Here is a 27,339-nt window from a genome sequence, read left to right as displayed (position 1 = left end):
AAAGATGGGCACAGCCCTGGTCAGAAAGCACTACCTGAGACACCCCCCACTCCCGAACCACGGGGCGGGGGGCACCGATAATAGCCAGAACCGGACCCTATCCAGGGTTCTTCAATGAGAACCGCAGGGGAAAAAGCACCTAACGCCGCCACGGAAATAAATAAATAAGGCAGCTCCTTTGTTAGGCTGGGCGCTGTGCAGGTGCTCAGCACTGCAGCGTTAAGGGCATCTGCGAGGCCAGACATCCCGAGGCTGCACGGTGGGATTTTCAGAATCATCTTCGTTCCCACTTACATCGATTTCCTTTGTGCTGCAGACGGCGAGTCCCGGTGTGAGACACCAGGTTAGGAGGACAGGCTATTCAATAGCCCTCTGTTCTAAGCCAGGTATTTCACAGGCTTTGGTTTCGGGGCTCTCGGGGCTTTATTTCCTATTTCCCCGGGGCTAAAACGGGGCAGGCAGGACAAGCTGCCTCCTGGGATTTTGGCTGGCCGTGGCGTCTTGTGTGGGTCTGGCAAAGAGAAAGTGACTGCAGTGTAAGTGTTCGGGAAGTTGGGGAGGGTGGGGCTATCTAGAAATCTTTGACTCACTGGGGTAACTCCCTGAACGCAGGAATTAAATTATTACTCAAAGCGAGCTACATTTTACGAGCAGCAGCCCTGGAATGAGATTCTGCATGCATACAGAGTTTGAAACAACTCAAATAAACATATGGAAATACATATACAATGCATAATTCAATTATTGGGTGCAATGCAGAAGTCCCTGAGTGACAGAGGAGGGGGAATTATGCAGTAAAGGCAGCCCAGGAATCCATGCATACAAATTTCCTCATTTATACCGACACAACCCCGACTGACAGCAGCCTGGATAGAGGAAGAATCAGACACTATGTACTGAGGGATCTAATCTTTGGGAAAAGCAGAGGATGAGAAAGACTGCATGCGCCAGCCATCCTCTCCCTCCCCTTATAGATTCCATCCCCAGCATGATAGCTGTGTGCGAGATGTTGCCATCACAGAGGACAATCCACATCCATTGTCCTGTCTCTGTTCCCCTCTTCCTTCCAACAACAAAAGTTTGCTTTTTTTTTTTTTTCCTTTTAAGTTTTGCTGCAAACACATAATTTCTTTACACAATTTAACCAAGTCTTCGGAGGATACTTATTTCAAGCAGTTAACACCTGACCCCAATTTTTGTGGGTAATTAGTGAGCTAGATAACCACACAAAGTGGGTAATTATTTAGTACCCAAGGGTACTGTACAAGAGGGTAGAGGCTGGCAATGTTAACAAAAGCACATCTCTAATTATTGTATCTATACTGGTGATGTTTTAAGAACAGTTACTCCATCTAATGATCCATGATAAATCAGTAAACTGTTTTGCTTCCCTTAGCATATATGCCTGGTCTAATGAAGGGCACAGCAAAGCCAAGCCCCAGCTCTGGACCACGTGCAGACACCAAGAGAAGCAAAAGGCATCCAACGCAACGGGCAGAGCCAGCAGCATGGCTGGGAGCTCACAGGTTAGTTAAGGACTGGAAAAGCCATGCAGGGAGATGTTTGCCTACCTCTTGCTTAGGCCTTGTGGCCACGCTGGGCATCTCTGCACACAGCAAGAATCCCAGTGGTGTTGTAACACAGCTCTGTCTTGCTTATTGCAAATGGCACCACAAGTGGGCTGCTCTGTGCCTTGTGGAAGGTCAGGGCTGGAAGGCAAGAGGGTAGCACTGAAAGAAAACCCAACTCCACGACTAAACCACGTTTGATGAATTTCAATTATTTGCCATCTCTGGTATTTAAATTTCAAAGAAGCACATTTCTCCCATGGAAAATGTTACAATAGATGTTCTTCAAAGGAAGGAAGGGATGGGAACTATTTTGAAGCAATGGCTAAGCAAGGAAAATTCAGCTACCAAAAAATTATATATATATATAAAGTTTTGATCATGAGAACCAAGTGAAAAGAAGAGCTACACCGGAAACAGATTGGTTAATCTTAAGCACAGCGGTCACTTACCACTGCCCACTGTCTGCAGCATTACACAGTCCTAAGGACATCTTCAAGACATTACGCTCAGCAGCAAGGCACTTTCCTTTTTTAATTGCTTTTTATGAATCATCTCTAACATCCGGACACTTTATTTACTAGAGTCCAGCAACCTTGTTTTTCAAGGACTTAAACTCCAGCACCTCAGGGCCTCCAGGCTGGCACAAAGAAACAGAGGCATCATCCTCTTGTGGTCACAGACATGCATTTAACTCTGCTTGGGACCATGCAAGACAGGCACTATAGAAGAAAACACAAATGGCAGCATCATCCAGCACTGGGAGTGCCAGGAACTTGTAATTAAACAAAGTTTGAGGGGTTTCCCTAACTCTCCATATCCCTCTTTAGTTCTTTTTTTCCTCCCCCCCAGCGAAGTGCAACTGAAAGAGGCCTGAAAACTGGCCTTGCCTTTAAAAAGGGACCAAATCGCCATGGCCCGTTTGTTTCTGAGCACACCTGTTCATCTCACCAATGCAGGTCAAGAAGGAAAAAAATAACCTTGCCAAAACTGAGGATCAGTTCAGAGCAGCTGTGCAGCAGACACCTGTCCGCTCTGAACCGCACCAGAAGATTGAAGCTCCTTTCATGTGCTCCAGGCCATTTAATAATCCAGCAACTTACAGTGTTTGGCTGCTACCATGCTGAGGTGAGTATAAATAAATTGGTATCCCCTTCACTAATCCTCTTAGGGACCCGGTTTGTGGGAAGAGTTCTCACAGAAATGGAGTGAGAGCCATTTTGCAGAGAGGAGCTGGAAAACAGAAAGGAAGAATGAATTTAATCACAGACACAGGTTCAAAGCAGACCTTGGTAGGTGCACAGTTGGAGCAGAAAGCGGAGTGCAGACAAACTATGATGATTTTTTTCTGAAATGAATTGGAATTAGAGGTTCAAAGGAGAAAACACATAGGGGAAGGGAGGCTCAGCCAGAGGGGATGCTTTAGGGACTTAAGCATTAACTATAAAACCTTGAGGTGTTTTTGAGACAAGTCAGTAACTTCGCTACAGACCAACTTAAAGTTGGTTGTTTTTTTCTTCCCCTCCTGTAGGAGAAAAAGATAAAATTGGTAATTTTACCACACCGACACCATTTTGGAAATATTTGTAAAAATATCAGTTCTGCCTCAGCTCTACGGGCAGCAGATATGAGAAGATGTGGGAAGAATTTGAAGAAACAATAGCAAGTCTTCAAGGGAGTAAAAAATATCTGCCAAAATAAATGAAGAGTTCTAACAGTGACCGAGGAAAGGTGCAAATTCATGGTGTGGGGCATATCCATGGCAAAAAAGGTTGGGTGAAGCGTCCTGGTTTGGGCATGACCAGAATAGCTCTCTAATTGCCAAGTGAGGAGTTGGACAGCAGAAGGCTTCCAATTTGAAGTCTTGTACAGCATCACCCAATTCCACACCCAGGCAGTTTTTCACCTCTTCCTACCCTGCTTCCCCACATTTAAACCCATCACATCAAAGCTTACCGTGTCCACAGGGAGTCCTTGGAAGAAAGCTGCTCTTTCAGTCCAGATAACTCTTGTTATCCTCAACCCTGTTAGTCGACAAAGAGGATGCAGTATGGCTGATGGTCCTATAACTCCATTTCATCCCCAATAAATCCTTTTAACCCAACCCACCCATCAGCTCTCACCTTCAGACCCAACAAGGTCTATCCTGACAGCGATTCGGCATAGAGAGGGGATGGTTGTATTTTTTTCTACCTGACTCCAATTCTGCTAACATGTTTTTAAAAGGCTGTTGAGCTCTGAATCTTTCAACCTCTAGATAATGGAGGACAGTTAAAATAATACAGCTATTATTTTATGGACCAAGCCATATTTCTTTATGGACAAAGCCATGAAACAATTTGTCCTAGGGTGAGAAAAGCAAGGAAAAAGCCAAATGAGGCAGAGTTGTTCACCTCCAGGCACGACAGTCTTGGAATTCTGCATCATTCCATGCCTTATTTAAAACCAAGTTTGGGAAAATGGGAAGAGTTCAACAAAAGGTCAGTGGATGTAACAGAGATTAATTCATTCACTACCAAAGAAAGAGCATGAGAAGCAGGAATGCAGTACCTGGAGTTATGTGTGTTTTGTCCATAGGGAGTTTCCAATCCGCTCTCGGATGTGAGCTCTTCTGCACATACTGGATTTAACCAAACTCCAAAACTCAAGACGAAACTTGAACTTGCTTGGATGAAGTCACGCACTGATGTTTAACATCTACTCCTGCATGATTTGCCATTTCCACACCACATCAAGCACCTGAAAACCCTCGTATTTCACATGGCTTCTGGTCCACCAGGAATTTCACATAAGGCTTGATTCACATAAAACATGACCAAAGCTCCAAGAAACTCACTAAAATTTCAGTAAAATCTGATCGTTTCTGAGCTGGTGGTAATGCTCCTTCAGATCTGAGGTCTCATACCAAAGGGCTGACTGATTTCCAGGTATTTCAGTTACTAACTGACGGAGCTTCATTAGTCTGTTAACCTACGGTGAACATTTAATGCTTTTTATTTAAATTTGTTTGAAATTTAAATAGAATCATTGCATGAAAAAGGTGATGTCCTTTAATTAATCAACTCTTTTTTTTTTCTCTTTCCCTAAAAGTCACTAAAAGTAAAACACAGACTGAGACTGCTCAATTAGAATCTCAGCGACTGAACCCAGATCGAACATCAGTAACAGGCACAAAGTTTAGTGACATTTTGGGAATCTGATCCAGCAGGAAGAGTAGAAAATCACATTAAAATTAGAAATCCATGAGGCTAAAACGGAGCTAGAATGAATTATATTTCAATAGGCAAAAAGTGTGCAGGTCAGTCTGCACTGAGATGGAAAGCCTCGCTTGCTGCCTGCTGCAGGCCAGAGATCTGTTATTTCTCCTCCATGAACCCACTGTGGATCCCCAGTCTGCGCCCATTTTTCCCCTGCATAAAACCAAAATAGGTAACATATCTATCTCACATGAGAAAGAAATGACTCTGAGCCATAATTCATGTTTGTAGAGAGCCCTGATAGGTCATAAGGAGCGGAAGGACCTCAGAGCACAGTCATCCTACACATCCCCCAGACCTCCTGTCACAGCCTTTCTCACCAGCAATGACTTTCTTTTTAAAGAGAGGCTGGAATTATTTCAAAGATAAACAAAAAATTGTTTTCCAGGTGTTCCTGTACTCCAGCTATGGCCCACGCTTGCCACAATTTGAAAAAATAAAATTAAACAAGGGGGGCATATTTCTCCCAACAGCAACAAAAATATTTGTCTCATCTATTGCTTAAGAGTTAAACCAAAAGGTAGAACACCGAAATATTTTTGGTGGTGGTGACAGTGGTGAGAATTCAAAAGGTCTGTTCCTATTCCCAGCCCTGCCACTCAACGTGCTCAGTTGGTCAAGTTTCTCCATCTCTCTGTGTTCCCTCTCCTGCTGGCCTTATCTGGTTAGACTGCAGGCTCCTGAGGGCAGGAAGCCTCTTCTCACAGGGCATCTACAGGATGCCAAGCCATTTAGGTCCTGCTGTCAGATAAATAACAGGCTTGGGAACCTGAACGCGGGGCTGCATGCAAGTCCTCTTACCTTTGGAAACTAGACACAGAGCTCTTAAAGTACTATAACTTGTTTTCACTGGTGTTGAGAATACTAAAAATCAGAAGGCCACATATCAGAGGCATGTGAGAGAGAGCACGAGTGTCAGAACGCGTTGAAGATGCAGCCGTGTCTGAGGACTTAGGTTTGGGCCAGCAGACACTGCTCAGTCTCTGCATGCCAGAAATAGCAGCAGGATGCAAGCAGAGCAGCCAGTCTCCCCACTCCTGGTGCCAGTCTGTTCTTCTGCATCACTGAACATTGCAGTGCAGGCTCTGTTACATCCTAAGTTTAAATTCAGTTGCTTTTACAGCACAGAGACAGCGTAACATTTGTATGAGGTAGAAAATGAGGAAAACAAATAGAACAATCTGAATACGAGGTTACTTAACCTATTATGATAATAAATGACATTCTTTAAATAGGATTTTCAAAGTACAATAACATCCTTTTCGAGTTGATTGTGTTCTTATCAGAGTAGTATCCGATTATAAATATTGTCAGTTCTAAGGCTGTATAGCTAATGAATGTATATGTCAGCATGGCAGCAGTCCATATGAAATCTATCTTCATACAGATACACAGTATGCTCACTTGCAGTTCCAACATGACATGCAACACAGCAGACTGAACAATTCACATACGATCTGCACCTCTGCCTTTCCTTCTGCGTTAGAAGGACCTCCATCTAATAGACAGCAAGTAAAAACAAAGAAAAATAAGCAACTCATCAGCGATCCCATAGGAAAACTGGTGCAGAACTTCAGGACTTGCACCAGCAGCTTAATCAAAGAAATAAATCGTTCCATGATAACGGCAGAGGCTGTGCACAGTAGCCTTCTCCTCATTAATAATAAAACAAGACAAGCCCCACGAGCTGAGCACAAACAAGAATCCTTCACACTGGAGAGGACTGTAAAATTACAAAGCTAATTCACCTGATGCCTGAGAGAAATCTGAACTCCTGTTTCCCAGGAGCAAACTCACGCCAGGCACGATGGTGAACATCCACTCCTGGGTGCCTGCAGCTGCAGAGAGCCAACATTCTGAGTCCAGCGCACAGAGGAACCCTTCCCAAACTAACTTACACTGTGGCTCTTTAGCAGCACCTAAGCTTTACAGCCTGACCCACAGACAGATTCCAGCTCTGAGCTAGGAAGGGTTGTCCACATGCAACCAACTGCAGCAGTTGGTCCCACGCCATTATTTGATCACTGTCCTGCTCAATTACCATTTTTTTTAACACCAAACAGACAATCTAGCAATGGAAATCCATTCTTTGAACAACTCCTGCCATTTTTCCCAGATGTAAACTATTGCTATATCAGCCTTTCCCAATTAATATGGGGCCCCCATGGGAAAGCCACTGCCTGTCTACTGATTTCATTTCCTACATCTCCTCTTGTTAAAATCACAATTCAACTCTCCAAAATGCAAGGGCAAAGGATCCTTTGCTTTATCTTCACAAGATGACAGTGCTTTTTCCCTTGCCATTTTCTTGCAGGAAGATATATTAGCACTACATTTGCTCCTCCGTGTGGTGGGATTTCTTAAATAAAAACTTATGTTATATATGTATGGACTTGGAACCAGAGCTGCATTAGCCTATTAACTATCCACATTTGCTTCAGACTTGGCCAGCCACCTAGAAAACCTGCCAAGACCTTTCTGGCAGCCTTTTCCCAACAGTTCCAGGAAAACATGGAATATTCAAAGAATTTTAGGGCCTCCCGGCTTCGTTTGTCACCACTCTCCTTGCCCACTTATTACTAAATCACAGGCAAATTGCTCTAATGCCCTATTAAAGATTTAAAAGCAGCCTTCTCCACAGCAGGGTATACGAGGACAAACCCACACTCACACTGAAGAAGGAAGAGACTGCAGGTCTCTAATTTTGACATGAAGTTCTGAGTGATCCTTTAGGACATCCAGCCACCAGCATAGGGCCCTGATGATTTATTGCAGCACTACAATCAGAGCTCACTGACCAGTGCCATGTATGACAGAACCCTACAAACAGAAATGATTCAGCAGTCAAACTGCATCATTACCAACACAGCGAGCAGCAGACCCTGGTTGTATTTTTTCCACTGAACCTACACTATTCAATTTCTTATTCAGTAACTATTCTCACACACAAATGAAGGGAAACACGTGACTGAAATATCTTAGCTCCTTTAATCGTAAGTTCTCCTTTCACATTTCAAAAGCCACTGGGAAGGCAATTTCCAAAATCAACTCCAACCACAAGATCTGTAGCAGATAGCAATTGTGCCTCGCCTTCTCCCCTTCCCATTTCCTTCCCGTTCTTCCTTTCTTCCTCATTCTTTTTTTGAGATCCTGTCTCCAAATCTAACAAATTCACTTATGGGAGGAAATAGAAAGCCAAGGGGAAGCTGTGGCATTTGTCAGACTACAAACAGCATTACTGCAAACCACTCTTGAAGCCACAACTGCTACTCCTCCTCAGACGAGATGAGAAGCCACTTCAAACACAAGGAAAAAAACCAGCTCTTTAAAATACACCCACATCAGGGGCATTAACCCAGGAATGGGTTTGACCTTCTGCTTGCAACAATTATTTAAGCTCACTGAGGCCAAAGAACGCAGACTGTTTGCCTACAGCATTCAGGGACTGAATGGAGTGACCCCAAAGCTCGTACCAAGCTGAGAGCCACGCATTTCCAAGCAGCACGATTCGGAGGAGCCAGCTTCACCTGTCTCTGTATCCTTTACAGTGGTCACAAAAACCTTCCCCATCACGCACAGCAGCTGTGAGGAACTGCAGGTGGACCAGGCTGCTGGGTAATTATTATCAATATTGCTCCATCAACCCTTCACTCATTTGTCAGTGTGAGCCATGTGCTTAATAATCTCCAAGAGACAGATGCAGGTTGGGCAGAATGCAAACTTCTCTACCAAACCTGCTCCAAGTGTGACAGGTGTTGGCGGCTCTGCATGACCCACAGTTGTCCTTTGCACTGCTTCACTTCTTGTCCTGAACTGCTGCGCTTCATTCATGCTTCAGGTCTTGAAACATGAAGTCTAAACTCAGCTCTGAATTAGCATAATTCTGCATATGCTTATTACAAACTTTAGTATCTAACCTGTTCTAGGCTTGCAAACTTCTTGGTCCCATTAACTTCTAAAAGCAATTAGGTTCATTTTTTAATTAAGCGCTGGTGAAAAAGAATTGCCTTTTAAAACATTTTCAATTTGTCACCATTTGCTTTCACCGCGTGTCTCCTTGTACTCACTTTGCAAGACTACAAGAATTTCTCATTCTACCTCCTCATTATTTCCTTTCTTTTCATTCTGATGTAAATTTGTTTTCCTTTCTAATGGGAATGGTTCCACTATGCCGATTTTGGATATCTCCATGCTTAGGCTCATTTTTGCTGGCATCTTTTTGAACCACTCAGGCCTGGTAGCACAGCTCCTGCTCTGCATGCCTCACTGTTTTTGCTCCCAAAAACACAGACAACACTCAGTTGAATTTCACCTCCCTGCTGTGCAGGGGTGCATCCACTCTACGTTTATAACAGGACCAAGCTCTTGAATGCTCAAAAAAGCTCCCATTGATGGCTTGAGCTCTGAATTGGTGTTGGATTTAGCAACAGCAGGTGACAGGGACTGACTGCATATCAGACTGCACATCATATTTTCAGGAGGAAAATGCAAAAGCAAAAAGAAGAAGAAGAAAAAAATAGTCTGTCTTTATCAAATGTCTGCCTGACTGGTTAAGGCTTTTTTGGACGCTGTCAGTTGCACACGTGAAAAAATGGCCCATTCACAAAAATACACTTACACTACAATTGTTAGACATGGCATTTACACATCACTGTTAATTATAAATGACTTGATCCTGACATTTCATTAATACGTTATGAAAGCCATAATGAAACCCTATGAGCCGTGTGTCACACCTGTAACAAAGACAAGCTTCAGAGAAATCACAGTCATGTCACCAGACCTTGGCAAAGGGTGGAAGGGGAGAACGGCAGAGGGGTGACTCATGCTTGGAGTGGGTTTATCCTCAGCAGCCTGAAAGGGACAGGGGGAAGCCCTGCACCCCAACATTTGCTCCTCTGCAGCGTGATGCAGTTGTTCCTGAACACAGGAGAACGTAGATGGAAAATGGAAATTGAGGATCCCATATTGGCTATACCTACCCTGCCTTTAAACTGTCATTTTAGACAAGGCTGGAGCACCTAACTGGAGATGAAACTGTTTTCTGTAGAGATAGAGGGAAGCAGGGAGAGATGGAAGGAAGCGGGAGGCACTGTGTTTAGCACCGAATTTCAGAATCTTTCCCCATCTGCCCCAGAAACCTGATTCTTGAACTTATTTAACCAAGAAACAGGGCCATGACATTGCACAAAGAGGCTAATTTCACATGTAAAAATCTGATTTGCTTCGGGAAAATACATTTTATATTATGAACCTTTGAAGCTAAATATATGCAGCTGGGACTGCCTAGAGATCAGTGGAGTCAGGGCAACCAGAAGTCCTGTTCTGGTCAGAAAAGAAACGTGAAAAAAGAAGCCATTCCCCCCCCAGTAAAATGCTTTGGATCTTTTGGGCTATACAAAATTTCCAACCCTTGGAAGTTTTTATCAATTAAATGCTGGCAGCCCAACACCACACATCCAGGAGTTTGGCTGTGACTGAAGACTCCTGAAAACTCACTCTGGAAGTGCTGAACTTCATCTGCTTTCATTCCTAAGCTGCAAATCTACGGCAAATCTATGATAAGGTGAAAGTGAGAAGGGGAAGAAAATAGGTGGTCAAAAAGAGACGAGTGCTCAGATCTCTGCTCTGGCCTCAAGCCCTTCATTTCACACAGATGGGTGTCTGAATACAGAGCTGGTTCTCTACCACCTAATTCTTTTATTCTCCAGCTGCACTGTAATCAATATCTGTATCTAATGGAAAGGATGTATTTTTCCCTTATAGGTTATACTTTGTGACTTGAACACAGACAAAAAGAACTTCCCTCCTTCAGCAACTTGCAACTTCAAAAGAAGAGAGGAGACCATTTCTGAGGTCCGGGCTTTGAATCTCTGTAATGAAATTGTCTTATTTTTAACTGTCTGAGCAGCTTTCAAGCAGAAGCGTGTTAGAATTCATATTAATTTGTGCAGTACCCTATCATCATCATAATTTAGCTCACAAGGTTGCTGTGCTTGGAATTCCAGTTATGACATGAATTCTATACATTTTATACAGATTTATAAATGGCATCAATAGAACACTTAGGGCCTTATTCATTAAACAATGAGTCATTCTGGCATTCCATTCTATTTCATCCCTGTTCTTGCAAAACTTTTATGTATAAATTTGACTATACTTAATGCATCTGATTTAGGAGCAGAAGTGTTGCGGCATAGTTTCAGCTGGGTGTGGAAGCAGATGAAAGGCATTGTTTAAGGAAAAGAAAAAAAAAAGAAAGAAAGAAAGAAAGAAAAGATCCCTCCAACAGTGAAAGTTTTTGAATTTCAGTTTCCTTTCTAAAGGATGAGCATTCAAGGCCCAGGAAACAGCCCTGCCCAGATTGCTCAATGCCACAGGTTGGCCCATCCAAGGACAGCTGTGAGGCAGCTCAGAAGATGCTTGTGGGGCTGCACGCAAGCAAATCCCATTATTTGTGGATAAGCAGAGTTCCTCCTTCTTCATCACTGTTGGCTGGCACCTTTCACAGCCACCACAGCCATGTGAAAACACAGAAACAAAAGAGAATTTGCAATAATGTGCTGTTCCAAGTAATACCTTGCTGCCCAGCAAACCAAGAAATTACTACTGAATGCAACACCTTATTAATTATTCTTTAAATAAATTAGTGGTGTTGAAAGATACAGCTGAGCCATAAGAGGCTCCAACACATTCCTAAGTAAGCAGTTTACAACTGTGACATCAGCAAATCCTTATACTGATACTGCAGGACCACAGGAGGCAGTTTTCAGAATAACTTCCCTAGTGACCTAGAACAAAAGTAAGACCCATTATCTTCCTGTGAGGAACCTATATTGCTAATAGTGACTTGCAGTATGTCTGCCTAGCAAAATATAGGACAATTTTTTTGTAAATACCAGCTTCATCTGCATAAAACACATAAAATAGCAGTGAAGTCACAATGTCTTCAGGGGCTGGCCACCAGTCAGTGGGAATCTGTCCAAACTGTTCTCATTCCAACCACTTGCTCCAGATAAACCTACACATACTACAGAACTGTTCCCCAGCTTACAGCTCTGTCACTTCAGAGCATCTCGTGGTATTTCACCTTCTCTTCATCCTTCCACCCATCCTCCCAACTACACAGGGTGCATGGTTGCAAATTCTGTACAGCCTGCTGGAGCACAATGGTCTCAGGAGTCGCTGCTGCTCTATCAAATTTGATTGGTGATAGAATACGGTTTCAGAAGTATTTGGGAAGGAAGAGGGCACGGATACAGAGATGTTCATGAGCCAAGTGAGCACATTAGCTGCCTTTTCATTGGAAACCATTCCACGACCTTATCGCTCCTTGGACGCTTGCAGTTTTCTTCATGAGGTATACAGGCATCAGAGCCTATTTTGGGTCTTAGTAAGCCACAGTAAATTTGGAATCCATTTCACTACGTATTCTTCTACATTATCTACCAAGCAATCACCATGCCAAGAAATGCACAACGCTATTTACACTCATTGCCCATAATAGAGAATAGGGATGTGTGCTCAAACAAAGTGCACCATCTCATTTTCATTAGTTCTCCCCCCATGACATTTCTAGTCCTTCCCTTTGTACGTCAGACTTAAAAGGACAAAAAATCAGATCAAAGTTTAGATTCCATTATCAAAGGACAAACAATTTTCTAGGGGGTGGATTGTTTCTTTTTCATTTTACATTCCAATGGAAATGTTCTCTGAAAAACAGTTACTATCTCTCCTACTGTTCACAGGAATAACTGAATAAAAACTAGGAATGGAACAGCAATGGAAGAGAAGGAAATTAGGACACTTCTGTCTGTTCATTGTGCAAGCAGGGAGAAACAAGACTGGCAATTACAGGAACCGTTCAGAGCTAGACACCTTCCTTTTGCTTCCTCCTCTTCTAATCTACAGCTCATGAGCTGCTCCTTTACTCATTGCAAAAGGTCCGTAATTGTAACACTGCCACATTCTCCTGGAAATCTACTTAAATGGCATATGATAGAAGCCATATGATAGAAGCTTAATTACACAGAGGGCATATGGAAGGCATATGACATAAGGACATATGGAAGGCATATGATAGAAGGGCATCCGAGGACATATGATGGAAGTCTAATTAATTGACAATACATTCCTCTCATCAGGGGGAAAGCTGGAATGCTGCTTTGTTCGGAAGAAAAATATGCACACTGAATTATGGTTATTGTTAACTCCACTGTACCACTGACCATCCTCCTTCTTCATTGTTACCTCTTGTTCTTTGGAGCAGATAGATTATTTGATTTACATATCCATCTGGCATTAAGTTTGATAGCCACAAGTATGTGTGTTAGTACACACAGTCAGCAACTTTCAACCTTACAAAGTACCCTTATACTTGCATGAAGCAGGTCTACAATTCTGCCACCAAAAGGGAAAGCAAACTGTTCTTATTTGGGAACCGTCACCATTAATATGTAATGTTTTTCCTAGAGAAGTACCAAGCAGCTAAAGGATCAACCATTGAGAGTGGTGTCCACTAACTCTATGCTGGATGTGGGTCAGCACAGTTTGTGGATTTACATCAGTTGAAAACGTGCACTTCCAACAAGATCTATGGGCAGAGAAATAAAGCAGCCTAAAGCATATGCAGAGCAGCAATCCTAAATGAAACTGATACGAAGGAGAAGCAAACCACCTTTACAAGATGTGACCAGAAGCATCAGTCTTTGAAACGCCTACTTTAATTGTAAAAGCCTAGGAAAAAAAAAAAAACAACCTTGAAAACCACCATTTTAGCTATCTGTAATCATTAATGGAGATTCCCTAAGAACAGCTCTCCTGGGGACTGTGTAGATTTAGGTACTTTCACACAAACCCTTGCAGGTTTTATCTGGAAGCATCAGTGCCAGCCTCCTACCTTTCTGAGAGGCAAGGAGTGCCAGCTCCCACTCTGCTGCTGGCACAGCCTCACTCAGCTGCTGGGGCAGAACTAACCCAGCTAACGCCAGGGGAAACCCACTTGCACATCTCAGTAACAGACACAGTGCAGGACGTTTTCCTTGTTACCTTTGGAGACTTCTGCTTGCTGACCATGAAGGCAGTAACACTGCTGTGTTGTCATGGTGCTTTTTAGGAATGTAACACATAGCGCTGCTCGAATGCTAATAAAGGAAGACAAGCATTACTAGTCCGCTGAATTTGCTAAATATTCAATAATATGGTACCAATAGGTAAAAAAAAAAAGGAAGTGCTGAGAGAATGAACATCTGTGAAGTTCTAGAGAGGCAAAAGAAAAGTTTTTCCAGCTCATCTTACCTGCTCTTTCCTGTTCCATGTGTCCAGAGCAAACACTGCTGAGGAATTATGGTCGCTCATCACGCCGCTTTGTGCAAGACCCAAGGAAAGCTAGGAGGTTGTACAGTTATCTCCCTTGGTGTAATTCTAAACTATACAACCTACTACCTCAACCTGGATGCATGCAGTCAAAAATGCTGAAAGCCACCCACACTTCACATTATGTCAGGGGTTCAATTAAAAAAATAGTAATGATAAAAAAAAAAAAAAGGCCTCAACACTCTCAGTGCTCTAATTTGGAAGTAATAAATGTTGTGTTGGTGAAAAGGCACCAAAGCAGACGCAGCTCTCCCGCACTGCGTATGTCAGCACATAAGACACAGTAAGTCATGGTTGTTGCTGCTAGGTATAAACAAGATCATGGACACTTTTCACACAAGAAGGAATTTTGCTCCTGGCCAGAAAAATAAGGCTTTTTCCTCCTCTGTAGCAGATGCATCTGGACTACAGCACAGAACATACACATACATTTTCTAAAGCTCTCAGAAAGGTTTAGGGTGAAGTTTGTCCTAACATGTCTTTTCCTTTTTGAACACGTATAGCATCGACTCTGGAACACACATCTTGGCTCCTGCACATTTAAAGCATGATTGCAGAAGTGGGATTTGGAGAACTGCAAAAGGGGGTTGAAACATTTAAGTAAGTTTTACCCTTGCATCGATTCCTTGCTCAGATTAATGCTTTTAGATAAGCAATACTGAGCCTGTCTCAGCAGTCAGAATAAGACAGTGTTCCCTTAACAAGGATCTCATTACATTTTTCACTTGTATTAGTTCACAGTCAAACAACCAGGATGTTATCTTTGTGACTCATTCCCATTACCCACCAAGCTAGTGCTTAAAGCAGTATGCTGCCTATTTATTACAGCTTACAAACAGGGATTAGCATCTTAAAATATGCCAGTGCAAACAGTGGAACTGAATCAGTTCTGAGATCCTGCTCTCAGGTGAATGCATCCTCAGGCACAGCGGCTCTGTGCTGGAAGGGGATTACATTGGAATCAGAGCTCATGAATGAGTGCTGAGCTGTGCTGAATAGATGGCATCTTGGTTGCTCCTATTTTCCTCGGATAAAGTAGTGTTGCTGATTATGAAGAAGCCAGTGCCCTACCTCTGCATTCAAAGCCTGTCTAGAAAGCAAAGGAAGAAGATGAGAAACAACACCACGTGCTGGAATTCAGCTTGCAACAGTGGAAGAAAATTGGAAAGAAAAACACTATTTCTGCAAGATTTAAGTGTAGAGATTTAAATTTAAATAACAGCAAGGTTTGCTGTTAATAGTATTAGTAGAATTTCTAATAACTACATATTCAGGAAAGTTTATTTTGAACTGACAGGCTCTGGATATGGCACAGTATCTCAGTTAGTGGCATAGTATGACTACGTATACTAACTAAGACTATATATACTAACTAGTGGCATAGCAGGACAGTCACTGTTGACCACTCTGTTTCTCAGAACAACGATCCAGACACACAGATGGATCAGGACACCGCAGTTCTCCAGCCCTGCTCCAGACCAGCAGCTTTCCTGCTGTCCAAAAGCACCCTGAATCCTTCCTGGACACAACTCCACCCTTTTGTGCACTGAGCATCTGCCCTCACACATGACATCCAGAGATGTAACCTGTGCAGCTCTATGGAATCCAATGAACCTCACGTATGGTGGCAGGAGGCCCCAGATCCCACTCAGTTATGTGACACAGGAGGTGTGTTGCCTCTCCTGACTTCTTCAAAAGTCCTATTCCACATTCTGCAGCTAACAGAGCCTACTTAGGAGCTAAACCATTTCAATATCACGAAGATAGGCCACACATGTTCTCCACAATCTATCAGTGAAGTACTTCCCTGCATCTCAACCTTCCTATAAAGGTTAGAAATAATGCAATTCAAAACATTTAAAGAATGGTTATTAGCATCTAATCATTCTAATGAAAGAGATCACTGCTAACATCAGCACTGTGATGGAACGCCTTGCAGACCAGGCAGTTACAAACAGCGCTGAGCAAAACATCCTCCAAGAATTCACTCCAAAACAGAAAGGGAAGAAGAAACTGGTTTGTTTCAGTCGCATCCTCAGCTCAGCTAAGGTCCTTTCACAGACATAAGAGAAAATACTTCATGAGCAATATTCTCACCTTGAGCCTAAATAGCCTAAATTTTTCGCAGGTTGGCAAATGCCACCGTGACTGCTTTGCTCCTGACTCGCCACCTCTCCCTGCCTCCCTTCCATCACAACTTCAGCTTCCTCCTCACTGCCACGTTTCCCAAGCCCTGAGCTGTCAGCTCTGTGCTGGCACTCACTCAAGGAGCGTTCTCGCTGCCTCCCCAGCACTGTAGGGAGCTGGGAGCTGCACCCCGCTGGGCTTCCTCCCACCCCAAGGTGCTGGAGCTGCATGCCAGCATGGGGCAGGGCTCTCACCAAGACAATATTCGTGTCCCACTTCCTATACATCCCTCTGCACCAGCTCCCATATATCCAAAGCCCCTTCAAAACAATGCAATAGGAATAAACAAGCCTTTCTGTGGACCTGTGCGTGACCTAGGCTTGCTTCAGAGCTGCTTTAAAGAAAGAAAAGAAGAAAGAAAACCAGAGACTTTAAGATGAAGTATTTTTAAACACTGAAGCCGTTTCTGTCCCATACTCACCCTCTGGTCAATTTTTAGACACCCCCGCAGTTGCTGCACAGGGTGAGATTTGCCATCAATGAGAGCCTGGTCTCAGAATGAGATATTCTGTTCCCACCATTTCAAGCTCAGATGAAGCCAGGATGGATGAAAGTGTATTTGCACCCCGGAGGAACAGTCATTTCAAGCAGAAAAGAAGCATCATGCAGCTAGTCATGCCGTCAATTAGAGTATCTGCTGCTACTACTGACACGAGGAGCTGAGCTGAGGAGCTGAGATCAAATATTAAAGCACAAGTCACCTAATTACCATCACCCAGCACCTTCACTACATCTGCCTGTTTGGTAACTGCCTATGAACCAGGAATGTTCCTCTTCTGGGAGAGCAGGAGAGATCTCCAGCACTGCTGTCTATTACAGCACTGCCTTTCGGTGGCGTGACTCCCCGTGTTTGTTTTTGGGTGATTTTAGTCAATTATGTCTTTACTCAATTAGCACAATCATACCTAATTATGTAATTAGGGTGAATATGTAATCTAATGACAATGTTCAATTATGATACGTATCAATGTTATAAAAGTCCCTATTAAGTATAGTTGTGGGGAGCGTTGCATTGCAATGCAGAGCCACACATTCCTATGTAAGTTAATGCACCTTCGGAGTGAAAGGCAGCCCACGGGACCCAGACAACATCAGATGGAGGTGCAGGTGGAGCCTGGATGGGGAAGGGATGCAGAGCTGTGCTCATTTTACCTCCTGTTCCCCCCAAGAACTTCAGGTGACAGCAGAATACAGAAACCTGCCTCTCTTACTCTGTGTTGGAAGAAGCCAAACTTTACATTTGGTTTCCCAAGAATGTTGGCAAAATTCTAATCCAGCGCTGCTTTTCAAGGATTTAATGGAATATTCCATTCTTTTAAAACATTTTGCAATGCAAAGCAGCACGTTCCACAGAAAAACAGCTCTTCAGAGGGCATAATATCCCCCAAAAACACTGACATAAAAAGCAGTGCCCCACGTATTACTCCTCCTAAGTTACACCATACTGTGTGTGCATTTGCAGATTGCTCCTATTGACCATACAGAGTTGAGACAGCAATGATACCAGCAACGGAACTTGAGGACACATGAGCTCAAAGAAGCAGAATTCTGTTTTGTTACGATCAGCTGCGAGATCATCAGCTGAGATTTGGCTCTGAGCCTTTTTGACCGTGAAGGCTACAGAAGAAGAGCCCACCTTCACATTCAGATCCCAGGCAGGCAACCGCAGGGCTTGCCAAGGAGGAGGTGGAAAGCAGAAAATACTCTTGAAGCAAACACATTTCCTGAAGTCATGGAGAAAGAAAAATAAATACCCAAACCCACAAACGATATCGTTCCGGTTTGAGGTCAGAAATCTTGTTTGCTAAACTTCAGCTCGGAGTGATCTGTTTAACAGAGGACTTTCAAAAACCTCAGACAGATGAGATTTTACAATGGAAATGCTGATGTGATTCCATCTGATCAGCTCACCCCTCGAGGTTTGCTTGATGCAGCTTCACTATTAGGACTCGGTTGAGGAACCTCAAGAGGTTTGAAGGTTTACTCCAGCTCAGGTTTACTCCTAGAGGCTGGGCTGAGCTGGGACTTTCAGAGCGTGCAAATTAAAGTAAGAAATCTCATCTGGGCTCAGCTGACATCCAGAGCAGCTACAATATTATGAAAGCAACCCAAAACTTTTCAACACGTTACAAAAATGGTCCGTGCTTGAATTTTTAGCAAGAGTTACAGCAATCTGAAGATTTACTCAATATCACATTTCAGGATCTGGTAGTTTCTAGGGGAAGGGTAGCCAAGCACTTACTGCTGAAGCATGGAGAGCTTTGTGTCAGTAGCTGAGCCCAGGAGAGATGCTGGTAGGCAAGCTGCAGGGCTGATGACTCTAAATAACCCCCCAAACCCACAGGCCCAGGTCTGTTGTATGGCTGAGCAGCACCACACTGCTTTATGGGAATGTGGGAAGCTCACAGAGCCCAGGTTGAACGTTCTTGTTGGAGACTCTGCATAGCATGAGGAGGTCCCAGAGCCAATGCTGGTTTTGCATGGACGTTCCTCCTTCAGATCACTGGGGCTGAAGTGGATGGAGACTGCCTGGCTCAAGGATGGGGGTCTTAGTCCCAAACATCCACGTCTAAGAACATCCTCTCCCTGTTTTCTCCCTCAGTGATTAAAAACAAATAAACAAAGAACAAAGAACTGATTAAAACAATAAATAAAATTCAGATTACTGAAATAGTTATTTATCTGCCTTTTAAGAGTTCGACGAGATTTGATTATCTGAATAAGACTATTTGGATAAGGTTCAAATTCCAGGGTACACAATCACATTCTGCTTATCATGATTCCCATTTGCCACTGCATATGGTTCTCCTAATTACCCGAATGCTACTGTGTGCTCCTCTCTGCTGACACCGCTCGCTGTGCTCTGCACCAGATGAGACTGGGAAAAGGGGGAGCACGCAAGTGAAATCATTCTTGCACCCCAGCGGATGCTGCGCAACACACCTGTCTGCAAATGGCCTTTCAGTGAAAGATGTCATTAACAGAAAGGAGAAGCAGTCTTGTTATTTTGAGGGAGAAAACCGTGATTGACCAAACCTGAAGAACAAGAGGAGCTCGCTTTGGTAAAGGTTTGCTTTTCTTCTTCAGGCAAGAACCTTTGCCTCTGCACTAACTGGAGAAACGGAGCACTACTGTAGCAGAGCCTCCCTCGATGCACACGTAGCCAGGTTAGTTCCACAGGAGGCATTTTTTCCTGGGAGGTGCTAAAGCAATGACTGCCTATCGCTAGAGAATGCACTGTGCAGATCAAGGTAGCAATTTCTGAGAGGATATTGTGATTTTTTCATGTCCCGGAGGCCCTCCTGCTACATTCTGCATGAGGGGCTCTGGTTTGTTTCCAGCTCCAGTAGCTGCCTTCTCTTTCTTTCTGTTCCCTGCAACATCAAACTGGGCAAAGCATCCAGCACTCCCTGCCCATGGTGACCCTGCAGCGCGCCGGCGCAATGGGATGCAGCCGCTGTGCCTCGGTGACAGATGAAGAGATCTCTGTGCACTCTGTCTGGCACTCAGATCAAAGCTGCTGCATAAATGTGAGCTCCTCATCAACTAAGTGAGGGAAAATATTCACGAGAAACATCCAGGTAGAAGCACCGCAGCCTCCAATTAGTTTCTTCCGTCCTACAGGGAAGACACATTTCAAGGTTCTTCCCATCATTTTGTCAGACTCGAGTTTCACTCTAAAACTTAATGAAGTGCAGTGAAATACAACCAACGGAAAAGAAATACAAATTAACACCAAAAACACAATACAGCTCTTTTCAAAAGGCTGAGCTGAAAAACAAAGGCTGGGCAAGTATCAGAGGCTACGGCTAAAAAAAGGCTGGCGGGAGCCTAGCAAGGAAAATTAACTAAAATAAATTAAAAAATTAGTGACGTGTTGTGGGTGTGCTCTGCAGCACGTCCACTTGTCCCACAGACCATGGAGCATCTCCAGCTCACACCGGGCTGAATTGCTGCATCCCCATGCAGGGGCACAGCTGCCCTTATCCTTTGCCAAGCAGCAGAAAACCAGCAGCGACCAGAAAGCAAGCTGAGCTCCAGAAGGGAGCCCAGCAGCATGGGCAGGCATCTTGGCCCTGTGTTTGATGGCACATCGCTCATGTTTGCTTTCTAAGCATCCAGCCGTGGTTAGGTCAAGTCTCTGTCCGAAAGAAGAAAGCTGGACATCGATCAGCAGAGCCCAGCATGGTGAGGAACTGCACTAAAACACTGTACCCAAAGTCATTTTGCACTCTTCCCTTTGACTCAAATACTGATTCTTCTAATCCAAAAGTGTGCTTTCAAACTCCCCGCAAGCCCAAGGGTGGCATCTCATTTTGTGACACACGAGCCCAATTCCTTTGCCATGGGTTTTTGGCACTCCCAACACAACGTCACCTGAAGTGGCAGACTCCAAAACGCTCAGCGATAAATCCCAGGTTTCTCTCAGCACATTGCCAAATGCCTGATGTCTCCAAATGGCTTTACAGGGAAGAGACCACCATGCACAAATACACATTATATTGGGAACTGCATTTGGCCAGATCATTCCTCTTCAGAGGTCAGACTGAATCAACCAAGGCTTCCCTGATAGCTGCAAACACTGGAATCTAATACACTGAATATTCACAGCATTTAAAAACAAAAGAAAAACAGCAAAACCATAACACCCTCTCTAGAAAAAACAAACCTCACTGTCACAACATGCAATCTCATCCTGCATCTACTGCAGGAGAACCCCTATTCGTTCCACCACAGATACAATGTCCACCAGCAAAGGGGAAGGAGTCAGGAAGCACTGTTTGAGCACTGGGAGCTTTCAGCAACTTCACAGGTGATGGCAACCAATGCCCAGGGGAGATCTGGACTCCAGGTGCATGTCCAGGGCAGTAAATCACAGCAAGGCTTCACTATGGCTTTGTGAAAGCTTTGCCTGGAAGAGCATCCTGCATCCTTCTCGGTAACCTCTTGCTAGTTTCAATCCACATGAAGAAACAAAAGCAGTTAGACTGCAGTTCTGTTAGCTCTCTGCCATTGTTTTATGCATCTACATTAAGCAGAAAACACACAGAAAACCCTGGAAATTCAGCAAGGGAGGGGAAAAAAAAAACAAAAACCATTTTTGGACCGCAGCAGCGTGTGTCAAACCAGCCAAGTTCAAAAACAGAGAAATTTAAAAGTGGAAATACAGACCAAATCTTTGGTGAAATTAACACTGGAAAGAAACAGTCAGACTTTATTTTGAGTTCACATTCTAATTATTTTCACATAGGATCTGTATGTTGGGGTTGAAAAAAACTTCTTCAAAAGTAATTGTTCCACTTAGAAATGTCAGTTTTGCCCAGCAGGTTTCATTACTGCGTGCTTACATGGGTTTTTCCCCTGCTCTACTTTAAAAACCATTTAAAACGAAATAAATACCACAAAATTAAGAGAACCTGGCTTCTATACTGAGCTGATTTTAGAGAGAGAAAGGAGTCGGAGAGCCAACGGGCGGCTCTGGCACTGAGCTGCACGGCTGCACTGTGCACAGGGACTGAAGTTACCCAAAATAAAGAACAGAACAGAAGCACCTCTTGCTCCCACAAACAAATCGCCACTGAGCAAAGAATGGATCCCCCTCACTTGATAAATGAAACAGCTTTCTCTGCTCCCAGCAACCTCAGAACCACCCCTGCCCATGCCCCACAGCCAGACCCACGTGTAACGTCGCTGCGATTTCATTTCTTCAGGCTGATGTCACAGACCTCCCCCGTCCCATTTCGTTCAGGCACAAATGAGTTGTTAGTTGGTATTTTAACATTAACCCAAGCCGGAAACTGATACGGTAACTGCAGAGCGAGATCTGCAGCTCTGCTTTTACATTTCTTAAAAAGAAGAAAAGGAGGAGGGAAGAAGGCATTAGACGAAAGACACAAACAGCAGAATCGAACATCATCAGTGTAAATGCAGAAACACAACACTTTGTGCACTTGCCAGACAGACACATACCTATAGATACAAGCTTGTGTGGAATATGACCACAAGTTCGGATCTACGGGTTTGTGGCAACAGGCATGGGTCTCTTCTGCAATTTGTTAGGTTTGGCTTTGGGCTTTGGTTTGTTGGTTTTGTTTTTGTTTTAAAAGAGGAAAAGCATTTCTGCAAATGAAATGTCAGAGCTGTTAGCAGGCAGCAGCCTTCGTGCCCCTCAGCACCTCAACACCGCTTCCCCCAGGGGGGAAGAGCCGCCTCTTGGCTTTGCGACACCATTAGCACTGTTGCTACAGTTCCCTTCAAAACCTCAGTGAAACAAAACCAACTTTAAAACAAATAAAAGAAAGCAGGAGATCAGCGGGTTTGTTGTTTTTTGGGTTTTTTTTTCCTTTTTCTCCTAACTACTTCCCTGGGCAGAATCGCTGGTGGTTACACAGCACTGAAAGAGCCATGGCCAACACCAGCGGCGTATCGCTAACGGTGCAGCGAGTTAAGAGAGAGCAGTTTTTGTGTGCAGACAGCAGTGCAATAAACACATACCCCCATCCCGCAAGAAGTGGTCTCGTTTCCATGCTGGCAGCCCGGTGGAAGCAGAGCAACTGCCTCTGAGTTGTTTTAACTTTCAGAGAAGTCATTACAGGGCCGGGTGCTATTGTCATTCTATTTTTAAAGAGAAAGAATCCTTTCGCTTCACGAACCGATCCAGAAAATTCCCCCAGCTCCAACTCACTGCTACCTGACAGCATTTCTTCCTACAATGACAGAGACAGATATTAAACTGCTTTAGAATTTTTTCTAACCACTCCTCAAAGAGAATCGTGGAGCAAAGTTACCAGCAAGAAACCTCCCCTCCTTCCCCCAAAGTTTCCAAGTTTTCTTGCTGGCGTAACTAACATTTCCCATTAATGAAGTTTTATTGGGTGGGCAACTGGTGGGGAATTAAGCCACAGAGCAGGCTGCCTGTGCACAAAACCAGTCAGAGCAATTGTTGCTTAAAGTGTATCCACATTTTTACTTGCTGCGTCTCCTCTTTCTTCAGATTATTGCCTATAAAATGAAGCAGTCAGCACGTGGAAAAATATTTTGCTATTTTGATGCTTTCAAAAGTTCCCCCACTTCTTGTGTAGGCTCTTAAAATAAAACACTTCAACCTGCGCACCCTGGTAAGCATGCAATTAATATACAATTTCCTTTTGTTGGAATACTGCTTTAACTGAGTTATGTGCAACTCTTGCTCCACATCCAGCAATAGAGATGTTAAACTTTCACCATCTGTCCAAAGGTTATCTACTAAACTGATTGCCTAAATTTATATTCCTACACTTCAGACTCCCATACCTACCTTGATAGCATTCAGCTTTTCCACAGTTCTCAGAGCCCAAAATTCAGACCAAGAACAGGAGGTGCAAGAGTTCGGCATCTGTGCAAAACCAGGAAAGCTTTTAGGTAGGAGCCGGCGTGCAATGAGAATCCCCAGCTTTCCAAAAGCCTTCACCCTGCAGTGCACTCGAGGCAATGGGGCAGAGAGCACATGGTCCTGCAGACAGAACAGAGTCACGTCATGCACAAACACACTCACTGTGCGCTCCTTTGGAACTGTGCTGCAAACGGCATAGAACAAATGCTGCCCCACCAAAAATAACCCAAACCCTCCAACCACGGAGCTCATTTATTTCAGGGGAGCTAAGATTGTGATTCAGATTGTCTCTTGACCCTTCCGATCGAGCCAAATAAGCACAGTATTAGGAGTCAGTCACACTGCTGCTGCCTCTATCAGCATTTTGTACAATGGCAAGGATTTTTTCCATCAGACCTTTGTAAGTCACTCCCATGCTATAATGCAATATTGCATAACACAGTATTTTTTTAAGAGTACATTTTGACCCTAATTTTCTCTACTCTGATGTATATGCGTGAAGGTATGATGATGATCTGCACGCCTCTGCTGGCAAAGAAACCCCTTATTTTTTTGTGTGAGAAGGGACTGATCTCACTGAAGCACACATCCTATGCGAAGGTTACACTTCTACTAGCTTTCCCTAGCTCTAAATCTTTGTTTTTCTCCCTAATATCTCACAGACTCATTTTCTAACCACTGGGATATAATTGAAGCCCTTGAAGGCAACCAAGTCGTGGCGTGTGGGTGGCCTGCACAAACCTCCTGTGGCAGGACGTGTGCCCTCAGCTTGCACTGGTTTGAATGGAAACTGCAGGCACCCAATGCACTTCAGCAACTTGTCCTCATCGTGGAATGATCACAGAGACAGAACAAGGCAGACCGCCTGAGAGCTCGTCAGGGCAGCTGGTAGGTGTTGACCAAAAACCAAAATATGCTCTTTCTTCAGCTGCCTAAAAGAGAGCTGCTCTGTGCTGCAGTCCTGGCCCTCCATCTCCCAGCGCCTCTCTACCTGACTGCTTCACAGAACAAAAGGGAAGAACGAGCGTTAGGCTCCATCACCATAGCTTCAGCTGTTAAAAAAGGAAAGAGAAGGCAGAAGGAGCTATCTTTAGCAAAGCACCTATGTGTGCCAAAGAAAACACTCCGTCAGGCCCCCACCACGAATCTCATCGACCACTTCTGTGCTCCTGTGGGCCCCGAGGAAAGGCAGCGTGGTGGCACACGGACTGCATTCAGTGGCACCTACGTGCTGCAAATGACAAGTGCCCAGCAGCCAACCTCCTCCTTCTCATGCCTTTTGCAAAAGAAACTCATGGACAATTTCTGAGACGGTGAACTGATAGGGGCAGCAGCAAGTGAACAGGGAAATACAAGGGTTGTTATTGTTTTTAAAAATGTTTCTGCTTGAAAAAAAAATTAATTTCACGTATATCAACCATATTCAGGGAGACTAAAGGAGTGCCAAAGATTACACAAGATGTGGGTTTCAAAACGTTTCCCCCCACTGATCAATCATACAGCTATTGTACCTTTTGAAAACCTGATGAACATACACACAGTGGCAGAAAATCTATGGTAGGCAAACAAATCAATCGTCTTCGCACTGTATTTGACTGGAATGCTAAGATCACAAATAAAAAGCCTCCACCTGCACCTCACGGACTGTACTCCTTACATAAAGGATTGTGATATCCTGATCCCAAGGATGCTTTGCTTCCCCATTAATTTTATAACATGTCGATGAGCACAGGATCAGCACAGCTTTGGTTCTAGAGCCTGGCACCCAAAAAAAGCACAACACCTTTGTTTAGCATTAAGCCCGCCTGAGATTGGCATGTTCTGGCTTTACAGCCAAAGGAATATAGGAAGCAACATGGAGAAATAAAGTCTCTAAAGACACAACGTTGCTTTCGGTCTGTGGGTGGTATTCTTGCAAACCACGAAGCATAAATGCCCTGTCCAGGAAAATCGATCATTATGGAATGCATTGTGTGCCTGAGCAAAGCACTGTTTGCAGCCATTTCGTACTTCTGCCACGAAAATAAGTCAAATAAGAAAAACAACCACTAAATAATCCCCATTCTTTTTCCTTACCTCCCTCCCCAGTCTGTTTAGGCTTGTAAATACATACAAATATATATACACATATATTTATGTATAGACACACACACACACTCTCTACCTTCAGCACAAAGACCTGTATCAATAGATTTCTGCACTGAAATAATGAGAAGAAATTGTAAGGAAAAAGGAAGGCAGTGAGTGGAGAGGCGAGGAGAAACCAAATTACCTCGTAGCAGCACTTGATGAGATTCCTTACCGAACGTGCGCTGCCATATTGCTAGGCCCAACTCGACGAGCAGTGCTTTCTGGAAGACAAAATATTTACGGATGTTTTCATGGCCAAATCTCAAGAAATGGATCCCACCTTCACACATGCAGAGGCTGCAGCCTCAGAAGCGAAAGGAACAGGCAATCCTATGGGAGGAATTCCTCCCCCCACCCGACTTTCCCCCTTTTTAATTTCATTTTTTAGGGAAGCTGATTTTCCACGTTCCACCTCGGATCGATCCATTCCTGCCCTCCCCAACGCAGCGATTCCAACCCACGGAAACAAAACATTTCTTGCAACACAAACATCTCAGAACTTTGCCAATTCTATCGGCACCAAAGCGATTAAGACAAATAAAGCGCCGTGGAAGTTGTAACAGCAAACGCATCCCCTGCTAGTTAGTAACACGCATCCACTTCTCCCACTGATTAGTTATCATACAGAGATCCTTATCCAATTAAAGTTTGATAAAACAGAATCAAATAGGAGGATCGTTACCTGCTTTTGAGAAGGTTCACCAAGCAAGCATTTTAAGCTTTTTGACTCTTTTAACACTGATACAAGGAATAATTATTTCTCGCTGCCGATGCGATTGTTAAAAGAAGCGAAACCCCGGATTGTGGTGGCTTCGTGGATGCTATTCTTTTTGCACCACAGCAGGATTCTTGGCTGCCAGTCCAAGCTGCTTTCACTTGCCAAGTTTTAAGATGCCGGTTTTGCCTTTCATTTTATTGTTCCTTTCGCAACGTTAAAGACCGACTTAAAAAACCATGCACAGCTGCTATCGGGGAGGGGGGGGAATTATTTGAATTTTGCACAAGAATGGAGATGAGGAAGGAGCGCTCTGTGATGTAACCACAACGACACCCACAGAAATAGTCCGATATCGGGGGGGACGGGCTCGGCGCTCCGAACCCTGCTGTCTCCCTGCAACGCGGTTGGGATCTGGCAGAAGGGCAGGGAGCCATAAAAGCGCCCACATCTACAGCCAGCCATGGGTGGAGGGTGCTACCTCACCCCCCTTCACACTCCTAAAATCCACTCACAGCCATTCCTCCCCACTGGGGATCTCATGCAGGGGGAGCTGAGGTTGGGGAGCGGCCGAACAAAGGCATCCCCCCCTCATGCACCCAACATGCTGGGAAGAGGCTCAGCACTGCGGGGCCAAAGCTGCCACCCCAACCCGGTTGGGGTCTGTGAACCCCTGCACCAAAAGCTGCCATTTATCAGAAAAGAATGATTTTTTATTATTATTATTATTTTTTT

General features: G+C 44.1%; 1 long non-coding RNA gene across 12 annotated transcripts in view; it reads right to left on the bottom strand.

Moving 5' to 3' along the window:
- Positions 1-1,075: 1,075 nt before the first annotated feature.
- LOC125703702 (uncharacterized) overlaps positions 1,076-27,339 on the bottom strand; it is a 71,626-nt gene continuing 45,362 nt past the window's right edge. For 10 of the 12 annotated variants that reach the window (XR_007380929.1, XR_007380935.1, XR_007380934.1 and 7 more), the window contains 2 exons: positions 26,032-26,110; positions 1,076-23,879 (listed from right to left, as the gene is read on the bottom strand). This is a non-coding gene — a long non-coding RNA (uncharacterized LOC125703702). The remainder of the gene's footprint in view (positions 23,880-26,031; positions 26,111-27,339) is intronic. The other 2 variants (XR_007380939.1, XR_007380931.1) reach the window with 2 other exon arrangements.

This window comes from Lagopus muta, chromosome 22, assembly GCF_023343835.1.
Source record: "Lagopus muta isolate bLagMut1 chromosome 22, bLagMut1 primary, whole genome shotgun sequence".
NCBI lineage: Eukaryota > Metazoa > Chordata > Aves > Galliformes > Phasianidae > Lagopus > Lagopus muta.
This window is presented reverse-complemented; position numbering and strand designations above follow the sequence as displayed.